The sequence below is a fragment of the Podarcis tiliguerta genome, assembly GCF_965153285.1.
Source record: "Podarcis tiliguerta genome assembly, chromosome: 9".
NCBI classification, from domain to species: Eukaryota; Metazoa; Chordata; class Lepidosauria; order Squamata; family Lacertidae; genus Podarcis; species Podarcis tiliguerta.
In genome coordinates, this window is record NC_139542.1 from 39,486,686 (window position 1) to 39,499,224 (window position 12,539).

Sequence of the window (12,539 nt, forward strand, 5' to 3'; positions counted from 1 at the left end):
GGGAAGCCTTTACTAGCAATAATAGCCACATTAAGTGAAATCCAATAACTAACACAGTCCTTTTCTTCTACATTGGTTTTCAAATCCTGGGTAGGATTCAGTAAAAATGATTGCCTTGTGTGAGTTGTTGTTTATATCAAAATATAATTTTAAGAACATTGATTTAGGGAATTATTTCCTATTTATGTGCCACATATATGTGCTACAAATTTCCCATTTATGTGCTACGTATACAGCACATTCAGAAATGGCTGCATTAGCTCCAGATACTTTATTATCCTTTCCAGACACGCCACACACATTGGGGTGCAAGCATTCCTCCTTTCTCTGGTTTTGCTCCCATTGCCTTGGGAGTGGAGATCCATCTTTAAAATGCAATGCAATTGAACGCCAGTTGCACCTATAAATAAATATAGTGGCAGGATCCAAAGTTAAGATGAGTTCAGTGATTTAAATTAGGAATATAGAAAACTGCCATATACTGAGTCAAGCTATTGGCTAGTCCAATTCAGTACTGACTACATTGAATAGCAGTGACTGACCAGAGTATCTTTCTGAGCCCTTCCAGGATTTGAATCTCACAAAGCATGTTTTTTGTTTGAGGAACGGTTTTCTAGAATCCATGTAGACTGAATACTTGCTTTTTCCTACCTATATCTGTATACACAATCAGATCTGTTGCATATTTTTTTGCCCCTGAGAGATGCTTATTGAGGAACTGGTTTCATTCCAAAAATAGAAGGTCATTGCAGATTGATTCTGTGTTCCATATAGTGTGTCCTTTTGAAAACAGATATGGGTGGTCCCAGAAATGAGTGTGTGTGCAGCCACAAGGACATTGTGAATGGGTGTATACCAGGCATAGGCAAACTCGGCCCTCCAGATGCTTTGTGACTACAACTCCCATCATCCTGAGCTAACAGGACCAGTGGTCATGGATGATGGGAGCTGTAGTCCCAAAACATATGGATGGCCGAGTTTGCCTATGCCTGGTGTATACCAAGATTAAAATCACCACTTACTTCTTCAGTCACCTGGGCAGGAAAAGGTGTGCATCACCTAGCGAGGGGTGTGTTTTCAAATGCATTTCAAGTATAACTGCAGCCATCCTTGTGGATGACAGGATCTAGAATCCAATCTAGACTGAAAGTAGCAAGTTGATGGCAAACAGGAATGGTTCCAGACTGAGAAAAACTATGTTTTTTTGTTACAGCTGGGTCAGCGTGTACTCGGCCATGCCTTTAGAAAGTAACTATGATTGCAACACTGACACATTTGTGAACATCTTAGTAGCACAGTTTGAAGAAAAGGACACAAGGTTCTAGAAATTGAACTTGCCCTCCCAGTGTTCAGAGCTGGGTACTTCTTTTTGTAGAGACAAGAGGGTTTCAAAGAGAAGAAACCCTTCTCTTGTCTGGCTTGTTAGTTGTGCAGACCCAGAGAGCAACTATGTTGTGATAATCCTAAGCAGGAAACAAGCCCTTGGCAGGCTTACTAATACAGACGTGGGTTGTCCCTAAGTCACAGATGTTTGACAGGAAAGTACCTGGATCATATACATCGTGGGGGTGGGGGAAGCCCCACATCCTGCTTATTCCATGATCATTAAGGAAATAAATGAAACATGTTTTTTATCGAGATGTGGTTACTACGGAACTAAACTTAAACCTCCTGGAAGCAAGTGCAGCGAGCCTCTCAATAGTAACCATCTGCATTTTTATTTAATCAGTGCAAAACGCAGGGGTCACTGCTGAGGAAATACACAAAAATGGCTGGGTTAGCTGGATAATCTCTGGGTCCATTAGGATTTATCTCAATTTTACTCACACTCTTGTGTATCTGGAACCATTTATGTGCGCAGACTTTCTTAAGGAGCTGGATGTTTCCTCAAAGCTGTATTTATATTCCACAAGCCCCTGGTAGGTAAGGAAAACTGAACCTATGTTATAATGATATCCTAGTTACTACACTATTTATCCATGAGACTTTTTTGCTTTCAAAAATACCAAATCGTGAAGGGCCTTGTCACTGCTTCTTCATAGCTTGACTCCATGTAAACAAGGAGTTGGAGGTCTCCGCCCACCTGCCCTTGGGTACAGTAAGGTCTTCAATAACCTCTGCTTTCCCAACAAACCATAGTTAGCCATTGCATGTCAATGTGGAAAACTGTGACTTGCTCAAACCATTGATTCCCTGAAAAGCAGGGTGATGAACATAGGTTTAACTGTATGAAGCATGTATTAAACTTGTGTGATGGCCTTAGTTGATAATTTCACCCTAGAATCCTGACCCATCTTGTTCTCAGACACCTTTGTGGTTTGTCAGGAACCAGACTGCAAATATTATTCACCACATTTTTAACCAATGGACTCAGGGTAGCATACATAGATGAGATTGCTCCATCTTCACAACACCCCTGTGAGGTTACTGATTGAGAGAATGGCAGGCCCAAAATCACCCACTGAGCTTCATGGCTGAGTCGGAATTTGAATTTGGGCCACAAGTTCCCCACTCCCAATTCTAATCTAGGACAGATATACATCCAGAGGTCAGATGTGGTCCTTGGCCTACTTTCATCCTATGTGGCCTGATTTGTGTTCCCAGACATTTGCTGGTGCTTAGTTCCAGCAAATAATGCTAAATTTGACACTGGCCTGGATTATCAAGATTTTTGGTGGAAGGTGATATAGACATGTTTTCATAAATAATTGGCAGGCCCCTGGGGAAAGGGGAGAAGTCTGGATGAGTAGAGTGGTTTAATAATCAATCCCTCTTCACTGGAAATATCTGTGAGAGGAATAGAGGTCTCCTAACAACTCTCAATACCATCAACAAACTACAGTTCCCAGAATTCTTTAAGGGAAGCCATGGCCATTTAATGTGGTATCATAGTGCTTTAAATGTATGGTGTGACTGTGGCCTGACATGCAGTTGGATTGCACTGTTAAGGAAATTCACAGAAAGAACATTTTCCATATAATCCTCCCACCGCCATCATCCTATATTGTTCAGGAGGGCCCCCAACCCTGTGGACAGTCTTCTGGGGGTACAAATAGCTGCAGGTGGAAAGGAATCAGGCAGCATTCCTTCCATGAAGTTCATGAAGCTAACTTGTCTTCAGATCCAAACCATAGTGACAACATCTGGTAATCACTATATTACTGGCTTGCGAGGATAATAGGCTTGCGTATTTGTTGGAAGTGAGCTGCACTGATTTTAGTGGACTGTCCTTCAAAATCATGTCGTTTTAGTAATTTGCTTTAAAGTACAGTCAATTCCTAATAAGGAGATAGTTTTAGAAAGTAGATTTCAGTTTTATTTATTTATTTTATTCAGTGTCTTCTCCTGCACAAAGACACATTTCCCAACGTAAAGAAGTTGTATCAGATTGGATTTCTAGCCTTTTTCAAAGCATTAGATAACCTCAGCTTTGCTCCTTTTGGAATTGTGTAAGTAACACATCACAACCAGATGCTGAATCTGAAAGGAGAAGAGAGAAAACACCACCCCATCTTTTTCCATATAGTATACAACATAGAGTAGACCACTGGATACCAAATATTCTGATAATGTCTAATGAATATTCATCTTTTGCACTGGGGAATTCTGAGCAGCACATTTGTCTCCCCTCTAATTCAAACAAACCTGCAGACTGCTTTGAAGTCGACTGAGCTTTGATGGGAGCCATTCCCTTTTTAATTGCAGGTGTGTCCCGCAATGCAGAGCCTTATTAGACGTCTTCATGTCTGAAGCTAATGGAAGTCTCTTTGATTTGGGCTCCAGTCCAAACCATGCATACTTGGAAGTGAGTTCTAGTGAAATTAGTGGGACTAGCATCCAAGCAAATGTGTTTAGAATTAGGCTGCTTATTTATTTTTCTGATCCAAATATATTTCACACACTTTCAAGGACCACGCGGTTGAGGGCCAGAAACCGTTTTCTGAAGATGTAATTATATGCGAATGCACTTGCATTTCATTATTATTGTTGATAAAATTGACCTTGGTCTTTGAAGCAAAAAATCATCCCTACTTTAAATTCTCAGAGAGCCAAAGCAGACGTGAAGTTTGTCACATAGTTTGTCTTGCATAGGTTTTACTATCATCATTATTTTAAAAGCACAGGAGCCCCTCAGCCTGATAAGCATGGGGACAGGGGGCTTTAATCTTTTGCAGCCCCACTGGCCAGATCGTAGCCATGGTAGGTCAGACATCTGAAAGAAGCACGCAACACAGAAGATGCACACATGGCCCGCAAAGTAGATGCTCAAGCACTACCTTACCCCAATTAATGGTGGGGCCTTCTTGAGTGATAAGATTACTTCTGAGCTTTTACGTTCTCCAGTTTTCTAGTATGCAGGCAGTCCCTTGTTTGTGCCTGTTCAATAAGTGCATGACCATGTATATGCGCACCGCGCTGAACTCTAAAGTGACCCAGAAACATAAAGATGTCACAGAAACATCATGAAAAGGGCTAGGGTGGAGTGGGGTGTTTCCAGGCTTTTTCATTGGGTTTCAATTATACACAATTTCACCAACATGTGCGGTGCCTTGGGATGTAAGCCCTGTATAAAGGGAGAGCTGCCTGTATACACAACTCTGACTTTCAAGGTTCTGTTTTCACCACGCTGAATATGATGATCAGTCACCGCTGAGTTCTGATGTCCTTGCTCTTTTGTAATACTACTGATGTAAAACAGGACAAAATGTGAACAAACAGGACAAATACCACATTACATTATCTCCTTTGCAAGAGATTAGTCTTCTTTTCAGCAGAACACTTCACTGTTATCTCAGCCAGGCAGGCTTAGACTCTCCTACAAAACAATTTTCTTTTCTCTTGAGATCTATATATCATTTACTACTCCCACTATCGCTCCTTTGGTTGTGTTCCTCCTGACTGCTTTTGTTTTTATTGCAGGCAACTATGCTCTTGGAAGATGCCCTAGGGATTGCCTTGAGAAAGGGTATTGGCTCTTACGCTATCCATCCAACTTTCAGGTTAAAAAAAATGCAAACTTTTGGAAATGGCGAATTCATCTTTGTAAAAATGTTCAAAGACTCCAAAACTGCCTGCTGCCTCTGGCGCTTCTGCCACTGACATCAACTCAATATGATATTATTATTATTATGAGATCTTTTTATGATATTAATGAAGTTATTTTGATTATATCTTGTATGTCACACAGAATTGCAGGAGAGTATACCAAAATGGTGCTGGAGGAGACTCTTGAGAGTCCCATGGACTGGAAGAAGATCAAACCTATCCATTCTTAAGGAAATCAGCCCTGGGTGCTCACTGGAAGGACAGATCCTGAAGCTGAGGCTCCAATACTTTGGCCACCTCATGAGAAGAGAAGACTCCCTGGAAAAGACCCGGGTGTTGGGAAAGATGGAGGGCACAAAGAGAAGGGACGACAGAGGATGAGATGGTTGGACAGTGTTCTCGAAGCTACCAGCATGAGTTTGACCAAACTGCGGGAGGCAGTGGAAGACAGGAGTGCCTGGCATGCTCTGGTCCATGGGGTCACGAAGAGTCGGACACGACTAAACGACTAAACAAACAAAAACAAAACATACCAAAATGGCACACAGTGCACATCCAGCCCAACTTCGCAGCCTTAGGCAGAATCATAGATAGCTCCTAAGAACATACTGTAGCCCATATTTGTATGGTAATGTATGGCAATGAACACTGTGAAGGAGTGAGCAGATTTAGCTGAGGTTTAGTAAACCTCAGATGGTTAAAGCATGGTTAGGCAAAAGGTAGAGAAGGGTAAAGTTTTAAATCTTTGGGTGTAGATCTGAAATAGATTGTTACCAATGGCAACAAAACGAATCTCCCCCTCCCCTTAATTATACTGCTGAAATGGAAGGGGGAAAAATATGGGTGGTGGGCTAACAGGAGTGGATTTGTGTGTGGGAAATCTGTGATCTTAATGCAGTTCCAGTATTTGTGCCTTCAGTATTTCACCTTTAAGAAACTTACCTCCATCTTGGATCCATTCTCTGAGTCTTTCTGATCAGGGGATCTCACCCAGTATTTCCTTAAGCTTTTTGAAACCAGACTTCTTAAAGTCCAGAGTGCATGTCCGACCAGACTTAGTTTTCCCTTTCCTTTGTATAATGAAACCCAAAAAAAACATGATCACTTCCTCCCAAGGTTCCCAGTACTTCCACTTCATTGATCCTTTGCTGCATGTTGGTGAGAACCAGGTTCCAAGAGGGATGACCCCCTTGTTGCTTCTTCCACCTTCTGAGAATAGATGTTCATTTGTCATATTTAAAACAGCGATTTTAATTATTTAATTCCCGTCATGGCTTATATTTTAAAGAGAGAGAGAAAGAGATTTTAAGCTTTATTCTTATTGGTCTCCCCGGATTGCCTTTTACGTGTACTAATGACTTGAGAAGATTTACATTTTAATGAGCTAAATTAGCCATTTTATGCTGCTAATTGTGCCCTTGGAGATAATTCTCCCATCTACAATATCCCAGATAAAATTAACTAGTTCTTACATTTACCCCTTCCCCAGCTACCTTCACCCATTGGACTCAAAGGGGAGAGAGACATTTCTGAAAACAAGGACTGGGATGCAGTTAGGGTTTCTGTTGCTCCACTGATTCCTGTCGCCTAGTCCAATTAATTTCTGGTTTTTAATGAAAAATATACAAAAAATGTTCCTAGTATATTTAGGAATATACTAATTCCACAACTGTAGCCTAACAGGAACCAGTGCAATGATAAAGTACTTTAAAAAAACGAATCCAGGATAAATGTCTATATTGATACCTAAAGAAAGTAATATTGTAGATCGGCAGAACGATCAGCAACGAATTCTGAAACACTGCCATCTTGTGACAACAGGCAAGGAAATAGAATGAAGCATTGTGCGGTTTGTTAGGGGTTTTTTTGCCCCACCTGTTTAATGCTTTGTGTGTCCAAAACGGCTTAGCTTTTCTGGGTTTTTTAGCTACTGATGTGTGGCTTTCAAAGGCTGGACTGGCTCTCATATACATTCATAACCCCAACATTAGAGATCTGTTAATGAGGCTCTGCTCAGTGATGCCATCAGGGCAGAACTTTGAGGCTGAAGTCCATGGCCCCAGGCAACAGAAGAGCAGCAACGTTAACTCACACTTTCCACATTTTGAAGTGAGTGAAGTAATGCACATTATCATCTAAAGAAGCCCTTCCCCAGGTAAGACCATCAACTCTAAAATGCCTTAATTGCACCACTGGCCCTACAGAACATACATGGGTAAAATTTACATTCATAAAATGGGTATTTTGTGCTACCCAGAACAGTTTCTTTGATATGTCCCCAGTCCCCCAAAAAGTTGGGGACCCCATTATATAAATGAGCCAGTTCCATCCTCTCCCTTTCAATGCCACAGGGTGCTCCAAGTCATCAAGTTGCTCTTAGTTCCAAACTACCTCCAGGAAGAGTCAGTACATTCCTGGGCAGCTGCCATTAGTGCTGGAGCAGTTGATAAATTTACATCCAGTATAGTCCCATTAAAGGTAAAGGTAAAGGTAAAGGGACCCTTGACCATTAGGTCCAGTCGTGACCAACTCTGGGGTTGCGGCGCTCATCTCGCTTTATTGGCCGAGGGAGCCGGCATATAGCTTCCGGGTCATGTGGCCAGCATAACTAAGCCGCTTCTGGAGAACCAGAGCAGCACACGGAAATGCCTTTTACCTTCCCGTTGGAGCTGTACCTATTTATCTACTTGCACTTTGACGTGCTTTCGAACTGCTAGGTTGGCAGCAGCAGGGACCGAGCAATGGGAGCTCACCCCGTCACGGGGATTCGAACTGCTGACCTTCTGATCGGCAAGTCCTAGGCTCTGTGGTTTAACCCACAGTGCCACCCGCGTCCCACATAGTCCCATTAACACATAGCAAAGACACTTAATAACATGTGCATATTATATATGTTTATAGGCGTTCTTGTGTGTTTAAAGATGAGGAATCAGACCTCAAAATCTTCTATTTCCTCTTTGCAGGGCAAGGAGCTTTCCTTGATCTGTTGCTGCAGATCCACTGAAGATCTTCTCTCCATTGTAGCCAATACCGCAGTGCCAGCACTCAACCCTTTTAGAGAATCAAATCACTAGCCCCTGGTCTGTTTTCAGCAAAGCTTGCCGCTAGATGCAGACATATTAATTGAAATACCAAAGGATGCTACAACGAGCCCGACATAGAAGCGCCTCAATTTGCAGCATTCCTTTGGTTTCAAATAACTAGATGTGGATTAGATTAACAGACATTTAATAGGAGGAAACAATAGTGCTTTCTTTCAAATGAGGATTTAGAGAATGGTTCTAATCCTTAAAAAGCTTATGAATTTTACTGCAGTTCCACATTTAAAAGTTATTGTGGAAAATATCTGGGGCATCTTAACAGCTATACGTACTTAATGCCCTAAGATTCTACACTTATTAGGATATCAATGGCTGTTGCTAGAGATGTTGTGGGGCTTTTCTTGTGGTTTCCACCACAGCCACTCCCACCCCTCGAGAGATACCGGACTCGCTTGTGGCTCCTTCACTGGGTAGAGGGAAGGGGCAAGCAAAAACCGCCTCCCTGTGTGTGAGCCTATCCATTCTCCTCAGCGGAATGGCGATTTCAAAGGAGAGCCTCTCTGCCAAATTCATATGGTCACAGCAAAGACGCAGAAGAATTTTCCTTTCCCATAATGGGAATAGCTAACAGCACTGCGCGACCCCAACACATGTGCACGTCAGTTTGCGCAATCTTTTGCACAAGCCAAATTAATTCCAGTTGAGAAGCAGGCAGCTCAAGGCTCCAGAGCGCAGAGCACAGCAGGCAGGCTGTCTATATGCAAAGAGAACCATATTATATCACTTTGGTAGGGGCAGCAGACAGCTGTAGCCACTCCCTACTATAAGCTATGAGGAGGAGCGAGGGAGTTTAGAGAAGGTTCCATCAGAACAACTGGTAGGTGGAATGATGTTTGTGTGTGTGCGTGTGCGCGCGCGAATGGAAAAGAAATATAACCATGCAGGCTAAACCTGCACATATTACTTGCAAGTAAGTCACACTGTGTTCCATGGGACTTAGGCCCAGGTTACTGTGCATTAGATTGCAGCCTTAGTATTTCAAATCCAGCCCTGTGTTTGGTTATTAGAACTACTCTATAACAGCAGAAGTTAGGAAACCATCACCTTACACTTTGTTTGTGGAAAAAGAAAAAGTTTTAAGAATTTTAGGCTGATTGTTTAATTGTTGTATGTTATATGTTTATCTATCATCTATCTATCTATCATCTATCTATCTAGGGTTGTATGTTCTACAGTGTTGCTCAGCTGATAGTAGGACTTCCTTCAGCATAACAAGGATTGATACAATTTCTGACAATCCTTTCCTCCCCCTTGTGGTCCCACATGCCCCTAGATGTGCTTGGGGGGTGGGAGTGGTCCCCCAAACCTCTGGAATAGATTTAAGGGAGTGGGAACTGCAGGAGAAGGGGGTGAGAATCATCAAAAATTACTTCCCTCCCTGTTTTATTGATGGAAGCTTCACCATCAGTTGAGCGAAACTGCACACACAGTATTGGATACATTGCCAAAACACATTGCAGTATTTAATATTACAGAAAGAAGTTGGAAAGGCCAGAGCATGTTGACAATGATCAAAAAAGTTGTCTTTGTAATTCTTTGACCTGCAAAACCCCATGAAGGCACTGATGACCAACTTTTGTACAAAGAGCTTTGCAGAATCTGGGTCTGTCTAGAGATGGAAAAGCAGCTAGATTTGCTAAAGCCAAAGTCTAGTCATTATTTCATAACGCTTATTTGAAAAAGCCCCTTTGAGAATTGAGTCGATTTTGCCGTACTCTAGCTGCATGATAATAACTAGCAAGTGTTTTAGCAAAGTTAATCTTCTTCATTATCCTAATCACTGTACTTGGGAGGAGATATCTTCACCAATATTCATAATAATTCAGTGAAAACTTTGCTGTGACTAGTCTTCATTTTCAAATGCCTGAACCTTATTAAATAGATAAATTATCATCTTGTCAACACTCCCTTGTGGTGCTTGCTGCCTTTCCCCCGCAAAAGAACATTAGAGAAACATGCAGTTCCATACTTAAAGACCACATAAAAGCAGGTTTGAAAATAGAATGCAGGAGAAAAAGCCATAATGTCTATACTTGACATTAAAACTGATCAAAAATACATTTTACAGCCTATGGGGGTGAGCGGGGAAATTACTGCAGCATTATAGCTCATCAGTTTAGGCAAACATTGCTCTCAAGTAACCTCTTTGAAAAGAAATTCCCCTCAGTGCTTATCCTAACTTAGCTTTGGCTTCTTTAAACGCTTTGGGCAACAATCATAACATCTTGGTACACACACGAGAAGGATGTGGATGTGGGACTGTTACACACATATCAGCACAGAACCTGTGTGCACATAGAGGTCTGTCCGTGTGTAGGAATTTTAGTAACATTTGAAGTGTCCTGTTCAAATCACCAAACCTTAACTCTTCCATTTCTTGTGAGACCCGTTCAGCTTTTTCCTACTTTGTGACCCAAAGGCTACAATGAGTAGGGCCAAACTACACAATCTGTTAACATAATAAAAACCTTTCTGGATCACATCAAGGGCCCATGGGTGGCGCTGTGGTCTCAGCCACTGAGCCTCTTGGGCTTGCCGATCGGAAGGTCGGTGGTTCAAATTCCCGTGTGCGATGGGGTGAGCTCCTGTTGCTCTGTCCCAGCTTCTGCCAAGCTAGCAGTTCAAAAGCAAGCCAGTGCAAGCAGATAAATAGGTACTGCTGTGGCAGGAAGGTAAATGGCATTTCTGTGCGTCACGGTGTTCCGTTGTGCCAGAAGTCATGCTGGCCACATGACCCGGAAAGCTGTCTGTGGACAAACACTGGCTCCCTCGGCCTGAAAGCGAGATGAGCGCCACAACCCCATAGTCGCCTTTGACTGGACTTAACCCTCCAGGGGTCAGAGCCAGTAACCAGGAGCTGAGTGCAGCCATGCTCTCCCTACCAGCACTGCACAGAAGTATACTGTCTCTGATGGTGGAGGTAGAACACCGGCCTCATGGCAGGTAGCCATGGATAGTCTCATCCTCCAGGAATTTATCTAATCTTTTTTAAAGCCAAGTTGGTGACCATCCCTTCTTTGTTGGACTGAACCCCAAAGTTTAACTATGCACTATGTGAAAGAGTATATAAATTTTTTCCAGTTAGACCTTTTTAATGGACAGTTAACTTGCACAGAGAGGGACGCGGGTGGCGCTGTGGGTAAAACCTCACTGCCTAGGACTTGCCGATTGTATGGTCGGCGGTTCGAATCCCCACGGCGGGGTGAGCTCCCATCGTTTGGTTCCAGCTCCTGCCCACCTAGCAGTTTGAAAGCACCCTTAAGTGCGAGTAGATAAATAGGTACCGCTTTATAGCCGGAAGGTAAACGGCATTACCGTGTGCTGCACTGGTGCTGGCTCGCCAGAGCAGCTTTGCCACGCTGGCCACGTGACCCGGAAGTGTCTCTGGACAGCGCTGGCCCCCGGCCTCTTAAGTGAGATGGGCGCACAACCCTAGAGTCAGACACGACTGGCCCGTACAGGCAGGGGTACCTTTACCTTTACCTAACTTGCACAGAAGGTGGAACAGGGAGAGTCACACTTTCATCTGCCATCCTGAAGACCTTTCTGTGTATATCAAAAGCTTGCCAATATACTCACCTTTTCTCTCTCGTTTTTTTTACCAGTGTCCCAAATCACTTCTGATCCTATGCAAATGTTTTCTCTTCATTGTGTACAGGTTCAGTTCACTTCAAACGAATTGTGTTTACATTTATGGGGAAGCTTCTGGTCTGCTAAGCATAATTTAATTTGAATAATTGCTATTAAGTGTTTTCCTTTATCACTTTGTAACTATTCTTTAGTTAGTACTCAGTAAAGCGTTTAAAGTGAAATTTTCCATCGTCACTTTCTTTCATTTTCCCCCTGCAAGGACATACTAATTTAGCATAAAAGGGGATTTTCCTAATCAGCAAGAGAACAGATGGGTTTTTTTGTCCCTTTAGAAGACAACCGCAAAACATTTTTAAGACTTATTTGACTATTATGCACCAGGATTCAGAGAGGTTTTGGGTATATATAATGACCTGGACTTTTTCTTTTTTCTTTTTCTTTAGCTTCTCAAAATGCAAACAGTAAAATGCAATTTACTGTTAAACAACAAAGCAAGAATTTTACAAGAAATTGAGTCGAATTGTTGGCATAAACCAAGAGGTTTCCTCCATTTCTCCAAGCAGAGTCTAAGCCAGCAGAGGTTGTGGCATTAGGGCAAATAGGCCACAGCCCCACCAACCTCATTCTGCCAGCCAACTGCCCCCACCTGCCTGCCTTCTCAAAGTACGTACCGGTAGCTCTTCCTCTTCCTTAGTCTCAGTGTTGCCCATTGTAGAACTCAGCAGGGAGGAGGATCAGAACAAAACCAGAAGGAGCTATCTTTGCACATCATTTACTCCTGCTCCCCCTATTGTTGGTCTC